Below are 16,016 nucleotides of genomic sequence, written 5' to 3'. Positions count from 1 at the left end.
TCTAAATTTAACAGGTTTTATTTGCAATGCTTTCAAAATGTTTATTGTATGCTTCAACTATGTGTTCTTCTCTGTTTTGCTTTTCTGAGTCCATATCTAGGCTTAACCATCAAGCACAGTGAGCAACAATAGTTAACAGATTTGCATAATCAAAATTGAACAATTGAATACCACAACAAAGAGACAAATCAAAGCATGAAACATTTTTAATCCATGTCTGTGTTGCATTTATATCTGCCCCAGCAAGAAGACCTTCCTCAGTTGCATTGCAGCAACATGTATGTCTATTCCCTTTCCTCAGAATACATCACCAATTCTGTTATCATTCCCTGATGGTTGAATTTGCCATCTTAGCAAGGTTGCCAGTTTTTCACTGAAGCTGCATTTTATTATAATTTTGAAGGTCTATGTTTATTGGTTCAAGTTTTTGATATCCTTCCATTCATGTAACAACTTCAGCTTGTAACTCTAACACCTCAAGTGGAATTGTTGCCTGCTTGGAATATTCTAATGACTTCTTTCCCTCCTCTAACCTAGGATTTGGGGCAGCAAAAAACAGCAGGATGAAATTGTGTTCCTTCATACAATCCATACAATCTGAGAGTTCAGATAGCATACAATTATAGAAAAATGATGGCCTAAAACAAAACACTTGGCCCAACAAGTCCAAACTAGTAGTTACGTTGTACATGAACATCCCCCAACCGTCTCCATCTTGCCCTATCAATGTGTTCCTCTAGTAATTTCTCCTTCATGTACTTAACCCCCTTCCCCATCTTGCCTCAACGTCAGGGGAGAAGATGTGGAATAGTAATGCCACTTGACTAGTAAACCAGAGGCCTAGTCTATAATGCTGCTGGGACATGGGTTTAATTCCTACCATAGCAGATAATGGAATTTAAATTCAATTAATAAAAATCTGTCAGAAAAAGCTAGTTTCAGTTCTGGTACCATTCTGTTTTTACCCCATCTGTCCGTATGTATGTCCGTGAAAACCAGCACAGAACAGAGCCCCATGTGTGATCTAACTAACAAATTCACCAATTTTAAATTCGACTCCACTGGTACTGAACTGTGAGTGCTTGTTATACTACTTAAAACCATTTTTGGCCTTGATAACCTGTGATACTAGTTTGTTGATCTCAGTTACCAATGAGATATTGTGTTGTGACGGACTATTGTATCTTACAGTGTTGCTGTTTTTGTTGCTAATTTATTCAAATATTCTTTATAGGTGAAGACATATCTTAATGGAGTGTTTGCAGAACGTAGAAGTCCCAACGAACAACGAGTCACTTTACAATCTGGATCAAAAGCTTGGCTTGCTGATGTCACTGACAAACAATATAATGTAAGACAAAGAGCCATCAGAAAAAGTTAGTGAATATATGGTGAATTGTAAGTAATAAAATGTGAAATCTTACAGAATCTGTTGCTGAGTCATGAAGCAACAGTCAAACCACATCTCTGCTCTTGTAAGTGCAATTAAAGCCACAGCCATATCCACTATTCAAGTGGAATTTTACCTCTATGTTCAGGCCAATGTTTATCCTTCCAGAGGTACCACTAAATATATGCTCATTTTTTTATGCAATCAGTGATCATGAATGCAGAAATTAGGAGCAGGTTTGCGATTAGGATCTGGTCCACACTGGCTGAAAGTATGGTGGAAGCAGACTTTTTATTTATTCAGCCATGATTGAATGGTAGAGCAGACTCAGTGGGCTGAATGGCCTAATTTCTACTCCTATGTCTTATGGTCTTACGGTCTAATGACTGGTGCTGAGCAAACAGAGACGTTGCTAGACCAGCATTTGTCACCCATCCCAGATGGTAGTTCAGAGTCAACCGTGTTACTGTAGGTCTGGAGTCACATGTAGGCCAGACCAGATAAGGTGGCCGTTCCCCTCCCTAAAGACATTAGTGAACCAGAAGGATTTTTCCATTAATCGACAATGGTCATCATTGGACTCTTAATTCAGGGTTTTGTTAAATGTGAATTCCACCATCTGCCTTGGTGAGATTCAAACCTGAGTCTCCAGAACATGACCTGGGTCTCTTGATTAACAGTCCAACAATAATATCACTAGACCATCACACAACTGTGGCTTTTAAAAGTTAATTGGTTAATTATTTTAAAAGAGAACGTTTCAGGGCCTTTGGGAAAAGGCTGGTGAAGTGGGATCAGCTGGGTTACTCTCGCAGAGAGCCACCCCAGCCAAAGTGGGCTGATGGTCGAACAGCACTTTTATCATTTTACCATTCTATGATTCTACACTATTTGTGGAAGCCTACTGTCTACAAATGCGTTGCCGTTTATCCCCACATCATGGTGGTGACTACACTTCAGCAAAACAGCACTTTGGGGCATTTTACTAGGTTAGTGGTGTTTTATGAATGCAATTTGTTGTTCTTGTAAACCAGAAAACAAAATTGCATATGTCAATTTGTATTGTGCAATTACCTACAGAGCGCAAACAAACGTGTTCCTGGGACTGAACAGATTGATTCAATCCTGATTTCCCTTATGTTTCATGTGATTCAAAAAAGGATTTTTGAAGAAAATGATGATTCTGAAGAATGGAATGAAAATTACACTGGGCAGTGTTAGCTCTAGTTCAAGGCATATTCTGACCTGATAGTTTTTCTATGACCACATCCATTGAGAGAGTGCTGTGCCATTATTTGGAGTTATTTTGTATGCAAATATAAAAGAACAAAAGAAAGAACCTGCATTTCTATAGCACCTTTTTATAATCTCACTTACAATCTCACAAAATTCCAAATACTTTGCAGCCATTTAAACGTAGTCACCGTTCTAATATAGGAAATGCAACAGCCAACTTTCACACAACAGGCTTCCAAAAATACCAATTTGATAATTGCCAGGTCTTTCAAACAGTGACTAGAGGATTTTTACATTACCTTTAGTGGGTCTTTGTTTAATGTGTCACTCACAAAACAGCACATTCAACAGTGCAGCATTCTGTCTGTACTTACTGTATTATGAGTATCAGCCTAGATATTATGTTTAAGGCTCTGCAGCAGGATTTGAGCCTCCAACCTTTATAACGCAAGAGGCAAGAGTGTGACTGATTGATCCATAGCTGACACTATCAATAAAATCACGGTACTGGCTGTAGTGCTACCATTGTGTCGCAAGACCTGGATGATAATTTGTTATATTTTTAAACCACAATGGCAACCCCATTAAACCTTTCGGTTTAATTCTTGCTTGCACAAAATACTAATACTAAGTAGATTTCATAAATAGTTAACTATTGCTCACTTTGCACTTATTTTCGTTGTTGCTAAGTTTTTGGAATTGAAGCTGACCTGATCCGTGCAGGAGGAACGATTCCCATTGCCAGGACATTCCAACATACAATGCAGAAAAGTGTGATGATGCTGCCAATTGGTGGAGCTGACAATGGTATACATTCTAAGAATGAGAAACTCAGCAGGTAAAACATACATAATTATATATAATGGACCATACAGAAACATGCCATTTGACCCAACTAGTGCTGGTGTTAACACTGTCTATCATAAAGGGGAGATAACTGAACACTTAAAAATAAAGCTCAATTTACTAGTGTCAGCTCAATTACATGAAGGGCAAGTCGTACTTTGAGGAGGTAAGCAGCAAGGTGGATAATGGGGATCTGGTGGATGTGGTATATCTAGATTTCCGAAGGCATTTGACAAGGTGCCACATGAAAGACTGATCCAGAAAGTTCAATCCTAAGGATTATGGGTGGAGTACTGGCCTGGATAGAGGATTAGCTGACTGACAGGAAGCAGGGAGTCAGGATAAATGGTCCTTCTCTGGATGGCGAACTGTACCTGGTAGGATGCTGCAGGGTTCAGGTTTCAACTCTCAACTCATTGTAATCTATGATCTGCAAAACAGAGACAGAGTGCAACGTAGTAAAATTTGTGGATGATACCTAGAGTAAGTGGGAAGGCAAACTGTGATGTGGAGTTCCCTGATTGGGGATTTTAATCAGACATCCTGACGCTCTGACAGCGGGATCGACATCAAGGAGTTTCCATGTGTAAATAAAGGGTGGCGTGGCAGAAGAATCTGGGTGTCCTTGTCCTTGTTCATGAATTGTGGAAAGTGGGTATATAGTTGCAGCACATAATAAGAAAGAGAAATGGAATCTTGGCATTTATTGCAAAAGGACTGGATTATCAAAGTAAAGAAGTGTTGTCACAATCATATAAGGCATTGATGAGATCACACCTGGAGCACTGTGTCCAGTTTTGGTGTCCTCACTTGAGGAAGGTTGTAGTGGCACTGGAGGCAGTTCAGTGGAAATTCATCAGATTGATTCCAGGGCTGAAAGGGCTGTCATAGATGGAGTAGTTGAATAACTTGGACTTGCATGAGTTGGACTTCAGCAGAATGAGAGGTGGGTGTGGAATCTGTTTGAGGTATATAAAATACTAAAGGGGATTGATAAGGTGCATGTTGAATGGATGTTCCCCTTTCTGGAACAGCTTTAAACAAGAGGTCATAGATATAGAGTGAGAGGAGATAGGTTCAAAACTGAGATGAGGAGAAACCACTTCTTTCAGAGGGTTCTGAATCTGTGGGATTCAGTGCCCCAGAATGCAGTGGAGGTAGAATCAATCAACCGATTTAAGAAAAAAGTTTCTGATAAAAAGTGGGTTAGCGAGCTATGGGAAGCAGACATGAAAGTGGAGTTGAGACCAGGATAAGATCAGGAATGATCATGTTGAATGGCGGAGTGGGCTCGAAGGGCTGAATTATTTACTCTTGCTTTTAATTCCTCATGGTCTTCTCTTCACTTCACTCAAGTCTCCTCTGATTAATTCACTCCACTTCATCTCAACCTATCACCATATTCTATTCCCTTTTCTCTGAAATATTTTCATCTTGGTTCACTTAAGCTATTTGTCTCAACCAATCTATAGTTTTCTAATGTCTGTTTGTATGATGTTACATTTTTCCTCAGTGTTACTTTAGTAATAGCACTCTTTCTTAGCTGCTAACATGATATTACAAAAAGTCTTTGAACCAGTTTTAAAAACAATATCATGTGGAATGTGTCATCTGAAAGGCTGGTAGAGGAGATTCTAGGTACAGGAGTAGGGATATCTTGCTGCAACTATACAGGACATTGGTAAGATCACACCTAGAATATTGTTTGCAGGTTTGGTCTCCTTATCTGAGGAAGGATATTTTAGTTATTGAGAGAGTGCAAAGAAGGTTTACTAGACTGATTCTGGGGATGGTTGGACTGATCTACAGGCAGAGATTGGATTGGTTAGGACTACATTCATTAGAAGAATCAGAGGAGGGTCTCTTGCAAGCCAATAAAATTCCAACAGAATTAGACATGGGAGATACAGGAATTATGTTCTTGATGACTAAGGAGTCCAGGACCATGGGTCATGGTTTAAGGATCAGTGGGTAGGCCTTTTAGGACAAAGGTGAGGAAGTTCTCAACAGATATTGGTGGGCCTCTAGAACATGAACATTTACAATAAACCGACCGACTCCCACGGCTACCTAGACTACACCTCCTCCCACCCTGCCCCCTGTAAAAACGCCATCCCATATTCCCAATTCCTTCGTCTCTGCCGCATCTGCTCCCAGGAGGACCAGTTCCAATACCGTACAACCCAGATGGCCTCCTTCTTCAAAGACCGCAATTTCCCCCCAGACGTGGTCGACGATGCCCTCCACTGCATCTCCTCCACTTCCCGCACCTCCACCCTTGAGCCCCGCCCCTCCAATCACCACCAGGACAGAACCCCACTGGTCCTCACCTACCACCCCACCAACCTCCATCTATATAGTATCATCCGTCGTCATTTCCGCCACTTCCAAATGGACCCCACCACCAGGGATATATTTCCCTCCCCTCCCCTATCAGCGTTCCGAAAAGACCACTCCCACTGTGACTCCCTCGTCAGGTCCACATCCCCCACCAACCCAACCTCCACTCCCGGCACCTTCCCCTGCAACCGCAAAAAATGCAAAACTTGCGCCCACACCTCCCCCCTTACTTCCCTCCAAGGCCCCAAGGGATCCGCCACAAATTCACCTGCACCTCCACACACATCAGTTACTGCATCCGCTGCACCCGATGTGGCCTCCTCTACATTGGGGAGACAGGCCGACTACTTGCGGAACGTTTCAGAGAACACCTCTGGGACACCCGGACCAACCAACCCAACCACCCTGTGGCTCAACACTTCAAGCCCCCCTCCCACTCCACCAAGGACATGCAGGTCCTTGGACTCCTCCATCGCCAGACCATAGCAACACTACGGTTGGAGGAAGAGGGCCTCATCTTCTACCTAGAAACCTCCAACCACAAGGGATGAACTCAGATTTCTCCAGTTTCCTCATTTCCCCTCCCCCCACCTTGTCTCAGTCCCAACCCTCGAACTCAGCACCGCCTTCCTAACCTGCAATCTTCTTCCTGACCTCTCCGCCCCCACCCCCACTCCAGCCTATCACCCTCACCTTGACCTCCTTCCACCTATCGCATTTCCAACGCCCCTCCCCCAAGTCCCTCCTCCCTACCTTTTATCTTAGCCTGCTGGACACACTTTCCTCATTCCTGAAGAAGGGCTCATGCCCGAAATGTCGATTCTCCTGCTCCTTGGATGCTGCCTGACCTGCTGCGCTTTTCCAGCAACACATTTTCAGGGCCTCTAGAATTGTCTGCCACAGGACACTGTCAAGGTAAAAACATTAAAGACTTGCAAGAAGTTCATAGATATAGTTCTTCGACCTAACAGGACTAAATAAGATAGAGAGAAAGCAGGAACGGGATACTAAGTTGGATGATCAGCCAAACTGAACGGCAGAGCAGGCTGAAAGGGCTAAATGGCCTCATCCTGCTTCTATATTCTATGTTCCTATCATAACTTGCAAAAGAGAATTGAAAAACAAAACATTTGTGCTGCTGGGGAAAGAGCAGAGGAGTGGAAATAATTAAATAGTTCCATTAAAGAGCTAACTAAGCAAGATGGCTATGTGTTTGATTTGGGATTAAGTCCTCTTTAAACCAAATATGGGGAAATGACAATTTTATCTTACTTTTTCAATAAATTATTTGAATGAAAAATTAATAACATTTGAAAGGAGAGACAAGAATAGAAATCACAACCATGAAATCCAATCCCCAGACTGATACCCAAATACTCGTAGGACTAAGCATCTGACAGACCATGGTCACACTGGATTGAGATTCGATAAGCTTAGTGTACTTGACTTATTGTAGTGGTATCTCCTTACTGACCATAGTTACCCTCATTTCACTAAGGATTGATCCCCTTTCACTTTGAGAAATAGTCATTTGGTTGAAGCCCATGCAGTATATTTGCCATGTCAGTTGGGACTAGTTGAGTTTAGGAAACCTGCTAAGCATGGATGAGTTGGACCAAAGAGCCTGTTTCCATGCTGTATGGTGCTATGACACTATGAAATTGATCTGGGAATTGGTTCAGTGTTGTAACTTGGCAACCTCCAGGGTAGATGCTTTGACTGTGACTCAGTGGGTAGCACACTTGCCCTTAACTCAGAAGGAGAGATTCAAATTCCACTCCAGATGCTTGAACACTTAAACTAGGTTGACTTTCCACTGTGGCCATGAAGAAGTGCTGAACTGTTGGAGGTAAGTCTTCTAGATCTACCCTCTTAGGTAGATGCAAAATATCCTACAACATAATGAAAGTAAGATCGGGGAGTTATCCTTCATGTCCTGACCAATAGACCTCGACTGATTTCACTAGAAAAAGCTTATTCTGTCGTAATTCTGTGCTAATTTGCTGTGTGTAATTCAGTTGCCACTTTCCTACATTACAACAGTGATTGCACTTCAAGAAAATATGCATTTAGCTGTAAAGTGCTTTGGAATACCTGAGGTAGTGAAAGGGACCATATAAGTACAAATGTCTCTTCTGTCTCTCGTATTTCTTATCAATGGGCACAAACCTTAATAGAATATTTCCACTGGTCGATTTGAATATCTAATGAACTATATAAATCCATCCTGAGGAATAGGATCTCCTGGATTTTTTTGAACAAATTTGTTTGTGCTGTCTTAATTTCTCCAAGATGCTTCTCTAAATTGGACAATGAAATTGGAGTTAACTTTACATTTCATGATACTGATGAGATACTTCAGATGCTGGCATCCATAAAACTGTCAGCATCCTTTTACTGAGCCTGAGAATAGAGGAATTTAGAATGTAGGTGGTCTCATTCCTTGCTGATGGTGGTACAATGAAAACCAGGGATGTTCAAGAGACCAGAACAGGGTGGAATGCAAGATTATATTAGAGTGGTGCTGGAAAAGCACAGCAGGTCAGGCAGCATCCGTGGAGTAGGAAAATCGACATTTTGGGCAAAAGTCCTTCATCAGGAATGAAGGCAGGGAGCCTCCAGGGTGGATAAATAAGTTGGGGGAGGAGGTAGCAAAGAGTACAATAGGTGAATGGGGGTGGGGATGGAGATGATAGGTCAGAGAGGAGTGTGGGGGAAGGTTGCAAAGAGTACAATAGGTGAATGGAGATGAGGATAGAGGTCAGAGGGGGAGGTGGGCGGATAGCCGGGAAGGGAGATTGGCAGGTAGGACAGGTCAGGAGGCCAGTGCAGAGCTGGAAGGCTGGAACTGAGGTAAGGTGGGGGGAGGGGAAATGAGGAAACTGGTGAAGTCCACATTGATGCCCTGGGGTTGAAGATTGTCAGGCTAGAGGTTACAGACTTCAGAACGGGTGAGGTCACAGAGGGATTTGGAAACAAGAGTGAAAATTTTAATTTCTGGGCAATACCAGGCCAGGAGCAATGTAAGTCTGCAATCACTGGGATAATGAATGAATGAATGGGAGTTAGGATATTCAATTGATCACCTATATTCTATTTGTAATTAAATATTCTTTTGCCTTTTCTTTAGGGAAAACTATATAAATGGGACAAAGTTGTTTGCAGCATTTATGATTGAGACTTCACAGCTTTAAGAAGAATGGTCCACATCATTATATATAGATGTAACTTTTTTTTGCAATAATTAGTAAAACATATTGTAATAAAGTGACATGGGATTGAGAAAGAGACTTTGTTCAGAACTTTAAAAAAAGGGCTAACAGGAATTGAAATTATATGTATCTAAAATTAATCCTCCAATATTAATCATGCAAATTTTATCTGCATCTTTTCAAGTGTAATGGGCAAAAAAGTCCATGCATCATGTTAATATGTTTTAATTTGTAATATTTTAGCTTTGCAGGGCCTGTAATTCATAAGTTTTCCAATTACACAGTAGGAATTGAGTTTATGAACACCAATCTGATTTTTTTTTCATGTATTAATGTTAACCTATTTATTTTAAACATTTAATCAATACCCTGCACTGGACTAGTGGAAACTAAGTTTGCTAGTGTCCTATTTTATCCATGTTTGTGGTATTTCGATCGTCTTTAGAATCCAACCTGATGACTGACTTATAATGTGAAGAATGTCACCAAGCCTCTTGCTCTAAGTTAAAGTGTTGCAGTGCGTGCCCGGGGTCATATTACAGGGTTCCAGTAAGATACTGGTAGTGCATTATAATAGGCTAGTTAAGTCACTGGTAGATGAGCTAATTCTGAAGATGATGCTGGGGTAATGTGATAAGTGTCATGTAGGGAACCAGTCTGGCAGACTATGATTAGTTTAGAAAGATAAAGCGAGCCCTTATGATTGGTTATGCTAATGTTATCTGATAAATGTGGGAACAACACCTGTATAAACTATAGGACAAACAGATTGTGGGCAGTTAGGGAAGATGTTTTGCTAGATGCCACAGCTTTGATTTTGCAAGATTATAGTTTAATTTTATGAAGGATTTTCTGCATCACTTGCTAACTGTTTTTATAGAACATTGATTGATTCTTCCACAACAGAAGCTTGTAACTTTCAAGAGAATGATAATTTTTTGAAAAAAAATAACATGGCAAGATTCCAGGGAAAGAGCAAAGAAAACAGTTCTAGTTGGATAGTTCTTTTAAAGAGATGTTCCTGGGATGATGGGCCAATTTTGTGCTGTGTGATCCTATATGGCTGTACTTTCTGCTTAGAAATGTTGATTAAAAATAAAATAACTGAATCACAACGAAGTCATGTTCTGTGGAAGAATAGCTTTATAAATGTAATGAGTGTCACCATGATTAAAGTATTTGAAGGTTCTATCAAAATAAAACTGCTCCAAATGTCAGAACCTGACTTCAAAACAGGAATTACTGGGTATGCATAAATCACCAAATATTCAGAAAACTGTTTTCTTCATTTTCTTGTTGGTCTACACCTAAAGATTGGTGACACCTTAAGCTTTGGGCATTGTCAGCTGTGGTTCAGTGGCTAGAACACTGTGTCAGAAGGGTTCAAGCCTAATTTCAGGGGCAAAATATTCAATTATATAATCTAGGTTCGAGCAAGCACTGACTGGCTTTTCTTGGGTGATTGTGATTCTCAGTTCACTAGATGTGCTCAGCAAATCCAGTAGAGTGGGCCAGCCACCTGAAACCCTAATGGATGAAAAGTCTTGGCATCTAAAATTCGGCCATAGTTGGTCTGCCCACAGAGGCAGTGGCCATTGACTATTTACAGCTCGCAGCAAAACTCAAACATCAATGACACGTGCTCTCGGTCACGTGGAATCCGACGAATCATGTGACTTTCACCGTCAGCCTCGTTCTCAGCCACGCCGACTTGCTGCTACGGCAGGCCACTTGTGACTAAGTACATGGTGAACGGTCACTTCGTTTTCGCGTACAGGTACGTCCAACTAACAAAACGATCCCGTATCCCGTTTCCCTCGTTGGGCTACGGAGGCGGTCAGGAGCGCCGTCGGCTCCGCGTTCTGCCTTTGCGTGGTGCCGGAGTGGAGAGGGTGAGCGCTGTTCGCTCAAGGCTTTTTGGGCCTCCGCGCTGCCGTCGTTTTAACGGCCGAGAGAGTGGCAGTTGCTCCGAACAGTCTCGTATTGTGGGTGGGGTCTGACAGCTGTTACCAACCCCCCCCTCCACCTCCTGATTGGCTAATGCTCATCTGCCGGGCGGGGTTTGTAGATTTGAGTTTCGATTGGCCGTATTCCCCTGCCACTCGCGTATAGCGTCACAATGCCTTCTGCCCAATGGGAAAGAGAAATAGGCAGGAGACTTGAAATGAGGAAGAAGGAATGATGTTAGGTTACTCGCTAATAGGGTATAGCCTTTCAACGACCGAAAATAAGAACATGGTTTTTAACAAGTGTATTTATGTTTATCAGTCTTTATACATTCTTAGTTTTTAACAAGTGTATTTATGTTTATCAGTCTTTATACATTCATTTGTACAAACTTTTCGACATCAGAGAAAATATTTTGTGTGCAATATATGTGAAATAATATTGTGTCCATCTTTCATATAAAACCACATTTTTAAAACTGAATTTTGGCTTGTTTCCATATCTTAAAACAGCCTTTTTTTTAATCTTTGGTAATTTTTAAATGTAATCAACAGCTGTTTCTACTTTTTATACAATCAAAGCTAACTTAAAATTTTCTGTACTAATATCATTTATGCTACATTGTTAAAAGCTGTTGGAACTTGTGTGAGGTTTGGCAGCTATATTAATACGCACACTTTTGAAAGGTCTATGAGCGTTGGGAAGTGTCTTTGTTTTTACAAAACGTTAACTCCCTCCATGATACACTAATTTTAGTATGATGCAGGGATGTAAGTTTGAAGGAAGAAACAGAATTTCAAGATTTAGAATTTGAAATGTGGAACTGACAATGTGAATAACCTTCAGCAAAAACAAAGTATGAGTCACTTTCAAGTTTTTTTGGAATTGCAACCCTGTTATGAACAATGTACCAGTGTTCCAAAATTTGTTTGGAGATTAAAAATAAGCGGAGCAGTATGATTTAAGTTATGTGACAGGATTAGAGAAGCTCACAGTGGTGTTCTTGCAGCAGATAAAATCAAAGGAAGTTTGTGTAAGCAATAAGGACTTAGATAAATTGAGAAACTTTCCACTGGCAGATTTGGTGACCAGAGAAAACTGCTTTGGAGGTGCTGTTTTTGGATTGGGGTCTATAAAATTAAAAATCACACAACACCAGGCTTAGTCCAACAAGTTTATTTGGAAGTCCTAGCTTTCAGAGCGCTGCTCCTTCATCAGGTAGACAACCAACTGATGAAGGAGCAGCACTCCTAAAGTTAGTGCTTCCAAATAAACTTGTTGGACTAAACCTGCTGTTGTGTGATTTTTAATGGAGAAAACTAAGTTTAGGTAATTAGTAAAGGAAGTAGATGAGATTTTAAAAAAATCTTATGTTATAATCTAGAACATACAATTCGTGGAAGTAGGTTTAACAGTAACTTTCAGATGGGAATTCAATAAATATTTGCATGTGTCAAGGTTCGTTTGGGTGTGGAGCACACAAATGGCACTATTTGGATTACTCTTGTGATGAACTGGCAAAGAAGCAGTCAGTCTAAAAGTCTCCTTCTGTGCCATGTCATTAGCGCACACGTGAAAATGCAGTAAGGGTTTGGAGGAAAAATTTTAAAATCCTGTAGGTGTGATCTACAAATGAATTGTTTTTCTTTCCCTGAAAGCTTGATTCCTTTGTCATAGAAATGTACAGCATGGAAACAGACCCTTCGGTCCAACTTGTCCATGCTGACCAGATATCCCAACCCAATCTAGTCCTACCTGCCAGCACCTGGCTCATATCCCTCTAAACCTTTCCGAATCATATACGCATCCAAATGCCTTTTAAATGTTGCAATTGGAGTAGCTTCCACCATTTGCTCTGGCAGCTCATTCCATATACGTATCACCCTCTGTGTGAAAAAGTTGTCCCTTAGGTCTCTCTTATATCTTTCCTCTCTCACCCTAAACCTATGCCCTCTAGTCCTGGACTCCCACGCCCCAGGGAAAGGACTTTGTCTATTTATCCTATCCATGCTCCTCATGATTTTATAAACCTCTATAAGGTCACCCTTCAACCTCCGACGCTCCAGGGAAAACAGCCCCAGCCTGTTGAGCCTCTCCCTCTAGCTCAAATCCTCCAACCCTTGCAATATCCTTATAAATCTTTTCTGAACCCTTTCATGTTTTACAACATGTTTCTGAAAGGAAGGAGACCAGAATTGCACGCAATATTCCAATGGTGGCCTAACCGGTGGCCTAACCAATGTTCTGTACAGCTGCAACATGACCTCCCAACTCCTGTACTCAGTACTCTGACCAATATAGGAAAGCATACTAAATGCCTTCTTCACTATCCTATCTACCTGTGATTCCACTTTGAAGGAGCTATGAACCTGCACTCCAAGGTCTGTTTGTTCAGCAACACTCCCTAAGACCTTACAATTAAGTGTATAAGTCCTGCTAAGATTTGCTTTCCCAAGATGCAGCATCTCACATTTATCTAAATTAAACTCCATTTGCCACTTCTCAGTCCATTGGCCCATCTGATAAAGATCCTGTTGTAATCTGAGGTAACCTTCGGTGTCATCTGCAAGTGCTGATACAAATGTAATTTTTGTAAGAAGACTTTTTTTTAAAAAAAACTTCAGCCACCCAGGTTTTACCTCAGATTTTAAGAGATACATTAGAACCTGCAATGTTAAGCCATCAGTTTCAGTTTCTTTCTAGTTGAATGTAGAATTTTTTAGGAACATTTGACGTTCTGAATGTTGGTTGCATCAAAATAAAAGCTGAAATAAATTTTGCAGTTTATTTGCAGATGGTTATCAGATAGAAATGAACAGTATCTTGGAAGAGCATTTCAAGATATTTTTGCAGTTGAAGGCTTCAGGTGCTCAACCAGTTAGAACAAAAGTTGGATGCCTTAATATACTTTGTGAATTGAGGTTTCTCTAGAATCGTTAGTTCTTCAGTTAGTTGATACATTTTTGATGCATTGAATCTGATATCAAAACGGTCAGTGCTGTCAAACAGTTTTGAGTGAATCTTGGAAATGTGTTGGCTTTTGTAAAGAACTAGTAATCCAGAATCACAGGCTAATGTTCTGGCTACATTGGCTTGATTCGGCAGATGGCGAAATTTGAATTAAATAAAATGTTGACCTAAAGGTGACCCATGTAACTATTGCTGTAGAGGCCCGTCTAATTCACAAATGTTCTTAGGAAAGCAAATCTGCTATTTATACCTAGTCTGCCCTATATGTGACACCTGACTCTCAACTGCCATCTAGCAATAAGTGCTAGCCTTATCAGTGATGTCCTCATTCCCATGAATGAATAATAAGAAAAAACAAACTGTCTGCAAATGCAATCCAGGAGATTGCAGGGAAAGAAATTGAAGAATTCAGAATGTACAGAATTAAAATTTTACTTCAGTATTACTTAAATATCTCATTCATATTTTCACAGCCATCATTCAGGCCTTTATGGTGAGTTAAAGGTATCAGTACTTTGTGTTCTGCTACTCCTTACTTCAAGTTTCTTAGCTTTGCTTATGGTAGCTTGGTATAGACGTTTCTCCTGATTTTTCATAATGGATTAATTAGTGATTTATCTTAATGATATGTAGGTTTAGACTCCACATCCACGTGGAAATATCTTCTCTTACAAATGTTATCAAAAGCTTTTGAAATTTTAAAGATCTCTATCAGAATTTTTTTGAAAAGATGGAATAGTCCCAGCCTTTTGATCTTTATTGATAGTTATTAGCTTGATCATTGTCACTAGGTAGGGGGGTAATTCTGGCAACACAGCAAAAGAACTGACCATGAGTCTGTGTAATATGTTGTTATTAGGAATGTAATGCGAGGATGTACTTTCTTTCTCTTTTTACAATGCCACATTTTTGAAGATTACATATCCACAGAATATGATATCCATTGTGGGTAAAGCTATTGCCTGCATATCCATGAAACTTGTTTTGTTAATCTGCTGATCTGCTTTCAACGTGGGAGAGAAGAATATGAGGCATCATGCATCACACTTGCTTCACCCTTGTCGAAGTCTGAAGTTAAGGCTACAGCCACATAATTCTCAGCCATAGAACACTCTTTGCTTTCCATTAAACTTGACTAACAACAGCCTGCATTTCTGTAACACCTCTCTACCATGGTAAAAATGGCTTAAACTGCTTCAATGTCATAAATTAGACAAATTGGACAATGTGCTACATATAATGCTATTGATCAAAAAATTGGTTAAAAAATTAGGTTTCCATCAACATCAGTATGATGTACCGCATTCTGAAGAAAAGGTTTCACAAATAAAAGGTCAGTGTTGTATCAGTGTCATAATTATATTTGTATATCGTGACAATACCAGGACATTCCAAAGTCTTATATAACCTGTGAAGTACTTTTGAAGTGTGGCCATTTTTACAAGTCAGGAAATGATGCAGCTAATTTGCTTAGTTCAAGTTCCCAAAAAAATGTAATGGATAATCAGATAATCTGTTACAATGATTTTGATTAATGGAGAAATATTATCAGGGTACTGGGAAGAACTTTTTTTGGATGGATGCCACGAGATCTTTTTACAACCACTTGAGAAGATAGTGAGGCCTTGGTTTAATGCCTCATCCAAAAGACGACAGATTTGACAATGCAGCATTCCTGCAGTACTGTTCTGAGAGTGTCAATCTAACTTTGTGCTCAATTCTCTGGACCAAGATTTAACCCTTTGTCATTCTGAGGTGAGAGTGCAACTCACTGGACCAGGCTGTCAAGTAATTTACACTTGGGCAGAAAAATAATTCTCTCATTGTTGATGTCCATGTTAAAGATTGTATCATTGCTGAAATTCTAATATTCACTCTATAATAAACGTGTTAACAGGAGGTTTGTCCGTTGACAATGCTGTCAGGTAATGAGTTGGAGGCGAGACAAGGTTTGATGGATTCAGCACACAGTACATTTTATGGCAGAGTTAGTTTACCTGAACAGCAAAATATGCTGTTTCAACCCCATTTAATGAGTCTCATTGAACTGCTACAAATAGAACTCATGATTGAAA

At 40.3% G+C, this 16,016-nt stretch overlaps 1 protein-coding gene across 1 annotated transcript in view; it reads left to right on the top strand.

Annotated features, from left to right (window-relative positions):
- Window positions 1–6,571: 6,571 nt before the first annotated feature.
- Window positions 6,572–16,016, top strand: part of znf407 (zinc finger protein 407) — a 494,954-nt gene continuing 485,509 nt past the window's right edge. Inside the window, exons 1-2 of the mRNA XM_072570875.1 lie at window positions 6,572–6,727; window positions 8,943–10,801. The gene's annotated coding sequence lies outside the window, so the exon portion shown is untranslated. The remainder of the gene's footprint in view (window positions 6,728–8,942; window positions 10,802–16,016) is intronic.

Source organism: Chiloscyllium punctatum, chromosome 5 (genome assembly GCF_047496795.1).
Source record: "Chiloscyllium punctatum isolate Juve2018m chromosome 5, sChiPun1.3, whole genome shotgun sequence".
In the NCBI taxonomy this organism is placed as follows: Eukaryota; Metazoa; Chordata; class Chondrichthyes; order Orectolobiformes; family Hemiscylliidae; genus Chiloscyllium; species Chiloscyllium punctatum.
The sequence above is the reverse complement of the archived record's forward strand: the minus strand, read 5'-3'. Positions and strand labels throughout refer to the sequence as shown.